Source organism: Pteropus medius, unplaced genomic scaffold (genome assembly GCF_902729225.1).
Source record: "Pteropus medius unplaced genomic scaffold, Ma_sr-lr_union100, whole genome shotgun sequence".
Classification (NCBI taxonomy): domain Eukaryota; kingdom Metazoa; phylum Chordata; class Mammalia; order Chiroptera; family Pteropodidae; genus Pteropus; species Pteropus medius.
Window position 1 is genome coordinate 18,489,346 of NW_024356249.1, and position 11,711 is coordinate 18,501,056.

An 11,711-nucleotide genomic window follows, 5' to 3' on the forward strand; every position below is an offset into this window, starting at 1 on the left:
CAGCATAACTGAAAAATGTATCTTGCTGGGCCAAATCGCTAGACAACCCACACTTAGGCTCCAAGGGTGTAGCCTGTTATGTTTTCACTTTCTGTTCAGCCATCGTTCTCAAAATGTGACAACATATCTTGGTGGCTGAGTCCAGAGGTCCCTCAGCCTCACCTGAAACTTTAGCTGGAGCTTCTTTTTCTGTGCAGCATGTATCACCAGGAGATTCTCTTATAAGGAATCCCCTTCGGGGCTCTTGCCATCCTCTAATGCTAGCAGATATTTGTTAGGACCACACTTTTAAAAACAGGTTTTTCTAATTTCGGCTCTCAGGAAGAAGAGCCTGAGGTCTAACACTCATTCCCTATCAGAAGCTCACTCGTTTTGCAAACTAATCAGCCACAGGAATTTAGAAAAGATGTTCTCCCTAGGGCACAGAGATCTAGTGCTCTTATATTAGTATAACTAAGACTAGGCACAAAATTATTCCCCTCATAATGAAATTCTGCTCCAAACTAATTGTGTCTTCATTTCTACACCTAGTAGTTACAGCACCAAAAGACACACTAGCTTAAAAATCTAACCTGTGCCCTTTGCTTTCAGGTAAAATGTGGTAGGCCAGAGCAGGCCCAGCCTCCTACTCTGATAGCTCTTCCTTCACTTGGCCTCCTTGCCTCTGGGCCACGGCCTCTCTCAATTTGAGCTTCTCAGCCCTCTAGGTGTGAATTTTATATTACAGATTATCTTTAGGTACACAATACCAACCTTTTAAAAGACAAACCAACCATTCTTTAAGGCCTAAGAGAAGAATAAGAAATTTGTTTCAACACCAGTGGAAAAACTGTTGAACAGTGCGAGCAGAGCTCCACTATATCTTTTTTTTAAGTAATTTTTTATTTTTCAATTACAGTTGACATACAATACTATATCAGTTTTAGGTGTACAAAGTGATAACTCTGATAAATCTAGTACCCCTTTGACACTATTCAAATTTGTTACAATAATATTGACTATATTCCTATACAATAATTTACATCTCCATGACAATTTTGTAACTACCAATTTGTACTTCTTAATATCTCCCCTTTTTTTACCCATCCCCCAACTACCCTCCCACCCGGCAACCATCAAAATGTTCTCTGTATCTATGAGTTTGTTTCTGTTTTTTTTTTGTTTATTTTTTTCTCTAGATTCCACATGTAAGTGAAATCATATGGCCTTTGTCTTTGTCTGACTTATTTCACTTTTCATAACCCTCTAGATCCATCCATGTTGTTGCAGATGGCAAGATTTCATTCTTTTTTATGGCTGAGTACTATTCCACCTCTTCTTTATTCATTCATACATGGATGGACACCCACATTGCCACCATATCTTAGTTATTGTAAATAATGCTGCAATGAACATATAGATGCACATGTCCCTTCAAAGTAGTGTTTTGAGTTTCTTTGAATAAATATGCAGAAGTGGGATTACTGCGTCTCTCTTCATCTCTTGTTGTAGCCTTTGTTTTAAAGTCTATTTTGTCTGGTGTAAGTATTGCTCCTCCGGCCTTTTTGTTTGTTTGTTTGTTTATTCGTTTCCATTTTAATGAAATATCTTTTTCCATCTGTTTACCTTCGGTGTGTCTTTTCATCTGAAGCCCTTGTAGACAGCATATGTAAGGGTCATGTTTTTTTTATCCGTTCTACCCTCCTGTCTTTTGATTGAAACATTTAATCCATTTACTTCAAAGTAATTGTTGCTAGATATGTAGTTACTGCCATTTTATTGTTAATATTTTTTTATCTTTATTTCTTTTCCCTTCTTCTTCTTAAAGAAGTCCCTCTAACATTTCCTATAATACTGGCTGGTAATGATGAACTCCTTTAGCTTTTTCTTGTCTGAGAAGCTTTTAATGTCTCCTTTGATTCTAAATGATAGCTTTGCTGGGTAGAATGATCTTGGTTGTAAGTCCTTGCTTTTTAGCACTTTGAATATTTCCTGCCAATCCCTTCTGGCCTGCAAAGTTTCTGTTGAGAAATCAGCTGACAGTCTTATGGAAGCTCTCTTGTAGGTAACTAATTGCTTTTCTCTTGTGGCTTTTAAGATTTTCTCTTTGTCTTTAACCTTTGGTGTTTTAATTATGATGTGTCTTAGTGTGGATCTCATTAGGTTCATCTTGTTTGGGATTATATGTACTTCCCGGACTTGTATGTTGATTTCCTTCCCCAAGTTTTTCATCTTATTTATTTAAACAGATTTTCAATTCCTTGGTCTCTCTCTTCTCCTTCTGGTACCCTTATGATGCCAATGTTGGTACACTCGATGTTGTTTCACATGCCCCGGAAACTATATTCAATTTTTTGGAATCCTTTTTACTTGTTGCTGTTCTGATTGGGTGCTTTCTGGTGCCTTATTTAAAAATCACTGATTTCATCCTCTGCTTCATCTAATCTTCTGTCGATTCACTCTAATGTAGTTCTCATTTCAGTTATTGCATTTTTTTTTATCTCTTACTAGCTCTTTTTTATGTTTCTCATCCCTATTTTTATGTTTCCTATCTTTTTGTTGAAGTTCTTGCTGAGGTCATTGAGCTTCCTTATAACCAGTGTTTTGAACGATGCATCTGGTAGATTGCTTGCCTCCATTTTTGTTGTTGCTGTTTTGTTCCTTTTCTGGAGTTACGTCTTGTTCTTTCATTTGGGACATGTTTCTTTGTCTCCCCATTTTGGCTGCCGCCTTGTGTTTCTATGTTTTAGGTAAAGTTGCTACATCTCCTGGTTTTGGTACAGTGGCCTCATGTAGTAGGTGTGCTGTGGAGTCCAGTGGCACAATCTCCCTGGTCACCTGAGCTGGGTGCTCTAGGTGTGCCCCTAGAGTGGATAGTGTGTGCTCTTCTTTTGTAGTTGAGCCTTGGTTGCTGTTTGAGTCCTACTTTTCATACGTCTTTACCCAACCATTCCTGTTTATTCTTCTGAACATTTCTTTCTCTTCTTTCTTGTTGTCACCACCCATACCAAAGCCCTGTCACCTCATCTCTAAATTATTATAATTAATTCACCAGAAGGTTCTCTGGCACCAGACTCCTCTCTCTTCAACCCACCTTACTCACTCTTTCCAAATAAATTTCTTAGAGTATGTTTCCATCATGTTTACTGCTGTTTTCCAAAATCTTCACTGGTTCTCATTGCCTAAAAGGCCCACATCCTTTGTCTCTCCACAAATTATCCAAAATTGACCTTTCCAAATCTATTTCCCACCCTGCTAGTCAAACGACTCATGGCTGCTTAACTGTACCAAGCACCCTTTCAGTAAACACTGCATCCTATGAAGGGAAAAGCTTTACAAACAGACAATTCTGTTTTCAGATCCCTGTTCTGTGCATGACTTGCTGGGTAAGCATGGGGAGGTTATTTAACTTCTCTGAGCCACAGCTCTTCCTTTGTCATAGGTGAATAACAGTATTGATTTCATAAGGTTGTTCTGAAGATTAACAAGTAAACAAATGCAATGATACAAAGTAGACCCTTGGACACGGTAGATATTATTACCATGTAGCTGCCCCATTCCCATTCCTCCAAGGGCTGATTATTAGACTGTTGGCTCTCAGCTCCAAATCTACCTTCTATGCTCAGGTTGGGCTGCAGGGCTGAGGCTGCAAACCCCATTTCTGCTTTGCCAGCTGCTCTTTGATAAACTCTTCCAGAAAGAGGTGCTAGAGGGAGACTACAAGGCCAGAGGAGGAAGGGACACTGTCTTTTTATTGGATATTCCTGTGGGTGTTATTCCAGCAACGATTCTTCCTGCAACAACAGATTGCTCAGTTTTCAGGTTTTCCCCACACTCCAGAACCAGCTTCATGTGGCTCTAAGAGACACCTGCACCAGCTGGGCAGGACCCCTGGTTTAGCTCCAGGATCTTGTCTCTGAGTTTCTAATTTCTAATAATCCCAAACTATTTCCTTTGCTCTTCCACCCCCAGGGGTAGTAGCAGCTTCCTACATTTCCTATTTCTGTAATACCTCATGGTTTCCTTTAAGTTCTCTAGAACCCAGCTACTAATTTTGTATTTTAAAATTCTGTATTTTAAAATAAAATTCTGTATTTTAAAATACAGAATTAGTAGCTGGGTTCTAGAGAACTATAATATAATATAACTGGTGTGTTGTGTGATTCCTCACTGGACATTTCCCTTCTTCCCAAATGGAATACACACCTCACGGCATTTCCTTTCCCAACATTTCCCTTCTTCCCAAATGGAATACACACCTCACTGCATTTCCCTTCCCAACATTTCCCTTCTTCCCAAATGGAATACACACCTCACTGCAAGAATGCCTCCATGGCCATCCCATCCTATGAACTCTTATAGACCCTTAGACTCACCACAGGTTAGAGCTAGAATGACTTTGGAAATAAATTTCTGATATGACTCTCTTGTCTTGCAATTGAAAAAACTGAGGTTCAAAAGTTTGTTAAAGGCAGGATCTCCACTTGGGTCTCTTGCCTGCCTTCAATAAACCACCCACCTAGACCATTCACTCAGCCCTCAATCATGTGAGGTCCACAGCATCTCTAATTTCTGCCTTGGAATATCATTTAACTGACACCATTTAACTTAGGTTTAGGCATCTTTATAATAGAACACTACTGTGGGAGTTACTGGGTGCTGAATAGTGCGTGGCCCATTATTACACTGTATATGTGTGAGTATGTTGGGAGGACTCCAAATAACATTTACTGAACAAATTATTTAATTAATCCAGAACTTTGAACATGCCTCTCACATTCTAAATTATTGCTAGCAATGACCACCATCTGAATCTAATAACATCTGGGAAGAGTTGTTTCCTAGTCTTCAGAGGTGCTGAAAGGTCTTCTGCATCGCTTCCTCCTTAGATTCATCAAAACAGAAGCTTTAATAGAATTTTATAAGGATGTATATCCTACCCATTAGACAGGAAGTTTATGTAAATTTATAGCACAGTTTTATCAGGTGATGTTTCCTCATCGATGTAATTTAACACTAAAAGTTATAAAAGTCTTGATGGGACAAAACATTTTAAAGAGATAGACTAGTTTTCAAACTTTCTTCCATAAATTTGGCTGCAATAAAATAACCTCTAAATATAAAAAGGAGAGTGTAAATGCAGCATGAGGAGTGACTGAACCCATGGGATTTTTTTTCCCAGTAATTTCTGGGGCAGTGCATGGCTGTGATAGCCCACCATGGGAACAGCATCGAGGGCTCAGAGTGTGACCTGATTGTTGCCATGGTCTGCACCTTCCATACATGCTTTCCCTGAGAGCCTCAACTTCTCTTCCAAAGAAGTTAGGCTCTGCCTCAAGACCAATCTGTAGAGACAAGTCATGTCAGCCTGCAGCTTCCAGAATGATAAAAATGAGGAGGGGGTGGAGGATGCCAAGGAAGCAGGTTATTCTCACCAAAGAAAGGCAGTAGAGGATCCATTAGTTAAAACTTAACTTTGACCTGTGCTTTCTAATTTCTTTATATTTATTTGGGAAATTCCGTTGGAAATAAATTTGGGACTCATATTAGCAAGACAATTCCTTTCTCTGCTTGTTTTTGCTTTTGGATTTTTACTAACTTTGGAATTTAGGAATAAGGCATCCAGTGGACCAGGAAAGCATATGGAGAAAAGATTTAGTGTGAACACGTATTGAATACACTATGTTCCAGCACTCAGTAGCCTAGGATAGTGGTTCCCAAACTTTGCATATTAGAATCACCTGGACGACTTAAAAAAAAAAAGATTCCCATGTTCAACCCCATACCAAGTCAATCAGGATGTTTGGGTTTATCAATAGTTTCTTAAATTTCCCAAGTGATTTCAATGTACAGTGAAGATTGGAAACAACTGGTCTAAGGAAGAGACTGAGCTTTGGAGTAAAACAGACCCAGGTTCATGTTCTGGTTCTTCCATTTACCAGCTGTGCAACCTTAAGAAGAATTGTAACCTCTTTGAGTCCCAATTACCTCCTTGGCAAAGGGAGGTACCAATACCACTTATTAAATGAGATGATAAGAACATAGAGTACCTGTTACTCAATAAATAGTTACTAAAAAAACTCATAGAAATAAAAATAACCAAATGTAATTCAAGGCAGAGTCAATTAAGTGTTAAAAGTAATGCACTAAGGGAGACAAGAAGAGAAACTGCTAGTTCTGTCCAAGGAAGATCAAAAAGACTTTGCCAAAGAAATGGCCCACAACCGAGCTTTGACTTATGGGTGGATTTGGACTGGCAGAAAATGAAGATCAATATCTTCCTAACTGAAGGAATAGCAAGTGCAGGCATAGGATAAAGAATAGTAGGTTCAGGGATCAGCACGGAGACTGGTGCAGCAGGAGTGAGGGGCACGGAGAGTGTGGGGATGTCTCAGGCCATGGAGGGTCTGAACGCCCTTCCGGGGAGCCTGAGCCTTTCCCTGCACACAGTGAGGGGTCAGTGCTATCTATGAGGCAGAAATTCTGTCACTAAACCCGTGTTTTAAGCTTGAAAAAGAGGCATTTGGAGACTGGCAAACCAGCAGAGTATCATGGCAGTTGGTTGAGGAGGGGGAGCTAGGCCCTAAATTACAGAATGGGCAAAAAACTCTATGGCTACCTGGCACTATGAGCTACTGATTAACTGTGGGAATTTACCCTCCAGTGTTTCCATGTGTGTGGCTGGTTGTGGTGTTATTTACATAAGATGGGGGATTACTAGGGGAAAGACACTGAGTTCAGTTTGAGACATGCCAAGTTTGAAGTGAGATATCCCGTTAGCTGTGGAAATGTAGGTCAGGAGCTCAGAAGAGATGGAGTGGAGTCAAAGTGAGTGGGAGCATGCGGGTAAAGCTGAGAGAGAATGAGACAGCCCTGGGACAGAAGCAAAGCAAGAAGGCCCTCCAGGACAAGATGAGAACTTTGGGAGAGGCCCATGAAATGGTGATAAAGAAAAACATAGATCAGAGAGTTTCAAGGGGAATCTGAAGAAAAGAGTATCCTGAAAGCCAAATGAGGAGAGGTCTTACGACTTTTTGGTAAATTGGAATGAGGAATCAGGCAGTCGTTGTTTTCCTCTGAAAAAGCTGGTTCTGTCTGAACAGAGTTTGGAGGGTTGAAGAAAAATGTGTGACGAGCTCCCAGAGACAGAGTGTTAAGTATAAACTCTAAAGAAGAGGGAGGAAAGATACTGAATGGTAGCTTCAAGGAGAAGCAATCTGAAGATAGGTTGGTTCCTACAAAAATTTGACCATTTGACCATTCACTTAGGTCAATGAAGACAATAGACAAAGAGAGGAAAAACAGATGTAATATCCTGGAGAAGATAGAGTGGGGAGAGTAGGAGTATGGGTAGAAGGAGAACTTAGACTTGGGAGAAGAAAATGAAGATCAGGAGTTAAAGAATTAATAAAATATTTTTAAATGGCAATGAGGGCCCAGCTGAGAGAGAAGAAGGAGAGGAAGAGGAAGAGGGAGAGAGAGAAGGATGAGATGGGGAGAGAGAATGATATGTCTGAATGATCAGAAGCTGAGCAGCAAAAGCAGGTGTTTGTAATAAGCCAGCCTTGAAGATCTATAAGGTGAGTGCAGTCGACACCATGGTATGAGAGAAACATTTCAAAGGCCAAGCATGAGATCCTGACTGAACTGGGGCAGGACCTGTAGGGAGCTGGGATCCTATGAGATTAGATAAAGTTAAAGACAAAGGGTCTTTTTTTAATTTTAATTTTAAAAACATTTCAATTATAGTTGGCATTCAATATTATGTTAGTTTCAGGTGTGCAGCATAGTGTTCGACATTTATATAACTAATGAAGTAATCCCCCCATAAGTCTAGTATCTCCCTGACACCATGCATAGTTAGGGTTATGGGGTTCTTCTCTAAGAAAAGAGTTATGGGAGAAACAAAGAGAAAAATAGAAACAAAATAAATTGTCTTCATGGAAGGACAATTAAGACACCAGGTTTTAGTCTACGGCCATGCCACCCTGAACAAGCCTGATCCCATCTGATCTTGGAAGCTAAGCCCTAGTTAGTACTTGGATGGGAGACCACCTAGGAGGACCAGGTGCTGTATGTGTAAAATAATAATAATAATAATAATAATAATAATAATAATAATAATAATGGATTATAAGCTGACAATGTCCTTGCAATCTGTGAGGTCAACCAAGGGTTGCCTCGCCTGAAAAAAAAAAAGACTCCAGGTTTTGGAAATGAGGTAGTTATTAGGGGATGAGTTTATGGTTTGGCTTTGGTAGTGGAATTCAAAAATCAAATCAGAATGAGATTATGACCAGGAAAATGTCCTAAGTTATAAAATATAAATCCCTTTTTATATATTATTTTCATTATTTTGGGGATAGATGGATCAAAGAACTCTAGGGCTTACCTGGTACATGAATCATCCATGTGTTGACTCAACCAACTGAGGTTGCCCAGGATGATGGCAAGAGAAAAAAGGAGAAGGGAACCTTCTATGTTTATTAGGGAACGTGGAAAAGTGTCCAGATATCAATGAATAACAAGGAAAAGATTAGTGTTGGACATGGACCTTAATAGAAGGATGGTTTGTTTAACAAAGATGTTATAGAAATATCTGGGAAGCAGCACTGTGGGGACTACTCCCTGGGCATGGGAGAACAGTTTCCACTTGATAGATCTTGAAGGCAATGTAATCATCAAGAATGTTCAAGAAAAGCTCTTTTGGTGGCAATAAACAGAAATCCCCTCACAATAGCACAAAAACAACAGAATGTTGTAAGAATATAGAGATCTGACAGAATTCCTGGAAAGGAAGCAAAGGACTTCAAATGAACTAAGATTTGTTTCAAGAAAGATGTTGGAGAACAAGGTAGCTATTCTCCACTTTTCATTCATGCTGATGGCCCCCCCTTTCTCTGTAGTTCAGCTTCCTCTTCCTCTTTCTTAACCTCTTCCTTCACTTTTAAAATTTCATATGGCCCAACACGATTGCTGGGCATGACATCCTCTCTCACCTCTCTCTTCTAGTTAAATGAGAGAAAGAAACTAAGCCCTTCTCACCAGGTATGTTAAGGGCTTTTTGCTACCTGTGGATTAGTTGCCCAGAGGTCTCCCTACTGGGAAGCTTCATAGGGTTCAGGTTCACACAGGAGAGGCTGGAGTAAAGAACAGAAATGTTAGGTATGTGTAAGTCAAGAGGAAGGTCAAGACTTCACTAAATCCAGGAGTGGAGGGAGTATGAGAAATCATGCTTAAGAAATCCATAGTGGTCTATGGCGATGCCACTCTGAACAAGCCTGATCCCATCTGATCTCGGAAGCTAAGCCCTGGTTAATACTTGGATGAGAGACCACCTAGGAAGACCAGGTGCTGTAGGTGTGAAAAAAAAATAATAATAGTAAGGGATTATAAGCTGACAAGATCCTTGAAATCTGTGAGGTCAACCAAGGGTTGCCTCGCCTTAAAAAAAAAAAGAAAAGAAAAGAAATCCATAGTGAAGAGATTGGATTAAACATGGCAGCTTGAGAGACATGCATAGATCTCTCTCCTTGAAACAACTATAAGCTGAACATCTATAATTCAACAAAAAAGCACCCAAACTGCACACCAGCATGTCCGAGCCTGAGATCGGTGCATAAGATCTACCACAGGTCAGAGCCCCGGATGTCGGACAGTGGACTGAGAGAAATAAAGAGGCTGCTTCTTGCAGCTGCTGGAGCTACCTGTAGGGGAAGGGGAAGGAGAGAAGGTGTGGCAAGTTCCTGCAAGGAGTTCCCTGAACAGCTCTGCCTGGGAGAGTTGTGAGCTCCCCATGGCCAGTGACAGGTCCCAGTCATTAGGGGAGAAAGCAGAGAAGCACAACGGCAGAAAAACAACAGTTGAATTTTACCAGCCGCAGTTGCAAAACTGAGGCTGAATCACCCCATCCCCAACCCAGGAGCCCCTCCCCCCATACCTTCCGGGACCGAACACCACGGAGCCACAGGGGAAACTGAGCAAATGCTACCGAAACTGCTAACACTGACAGGGACTGAAATTGACAGTAGCAGGTGTGATTAAATATCTTTAAGAAAATAAAAAGGCATTTTTAAGGCTTTCTATAAAGCAGGGATCCAAGAGACTTAAACGCCACCTACTGGAAACCAAAAGAAAAGTGACTTCATATAATAAATCTTTCTGGAAAAAAGGTAGGATACATTTTAATTAATGCCCAGGCAGAGAAATAGTACATTAAATATCATGAATAACCAAGGCGACAAGGCATCTCAGAAAGAAAAAGAAAAATCTCCAGAAAATAAGCTTACAGACATAGAAATTTGAGACTTAAATGACAGAGAATTCAGGATGGTTCTTCTGAGAAAACTCAGTGAGTTCCGAAATGAAATGAATCATATCAACAATTTCAGGAACTGAAAAAACAACTAGATAAGCAGAATGAGTTCTTTATCAAAGAGATTGAAACCCTCAAAAAGAACTGAATAGACCTTCTGGAGATAAAAAAAAAAAACATATTTAAAGAGCTGAAAAATGAAATAGCAAGCTTGGGAAATAGAGTCAACCAAATAGAGGAAAGGATCAGTGATATCAAAGACAGAAACCTATAAATAAATTAGAAGGAAGAAGAGAGAAACTGAAGAATAAAAAATGATGAAAGAGAAATGCAAGAACTAGCAGATACCATCAGGAGAGGAAACATAAGAATAATGGGAATTCTCGAAGGGGAGGAAAAGGAGCAGGGACTAGAAAGCATTTTCAGACAAATAGTTGACGAGAATTGCCCAAATCTAAGGAATGAGCTGAAGCTTGGAATTCAAGATGTCAATAGAGCATAGGAATGCTATGCATTATCTGAACCCAAAAAGGCCTTCACCAAGACACATCACATTAAAATTATCAAAAATCAATGACAAAGACAGAATTCTCAGGACAGCCAAGGAAAAGAAGATGGTAACCTATAAAGGAAAACCCGTTACATTATCATTGGACTTCTCAGCACAAACCTTACAAGCCAGAAAGAAGTGGAATCAAATATTCAAACTATTAAATGAAAGGAACTACCAGCCAAGAATAGTGTCTCCGGCTAAGGATCTCCTTTAGATATGAAAGAGAAATTAAGACCTTTCCAGGCATACAAAAATTGAGGGAATTCTCCACTATAAGGCTTGCACTACAGAAAATACTGAAAGGTGTCAGCTTACCTAAAACAAAATGACAAAAACAACAACAACAACAACATAATTAGGAGTAAGGTGACTATCAGGCTGATAAAAGCAGAAGAGTGCAACCCTTACTAGAAACAGGGTATTATAAGCTTAAAATAAGAAGAGATTTGCTATAGCAAGATAGTAATGAAAGTTCAGCATACATAGGGACAAAGTGAGACAACAATGACTGAAAACAGGAGGATTAAAAGATCCAAATTCGCAAAGGGGAATGGAGACAAGGCACACGCAGAAGAAAAGGGACGATTGTAAATATACAACTATCCTTTTTATATTCATAATGGTAACCACAGGCCAAAGATTCAGAACCGAAGTTATAAAACAAGAAGAAACAGAGGCAAAACCCACAAAAGCCAACCAAAATAAAGAAAACAGAAACACAAGGACAAGGAAGCAATGGTAACACCGAGCTATCAGAAAGTAAAAGATAAAATGGCTATAAGAAGACCTCATATTTCAATAATCACCCTAAATGTAATGGACTGAACTCACCAACAAAAAGTTACAGAGTTGCAGACTGGATCA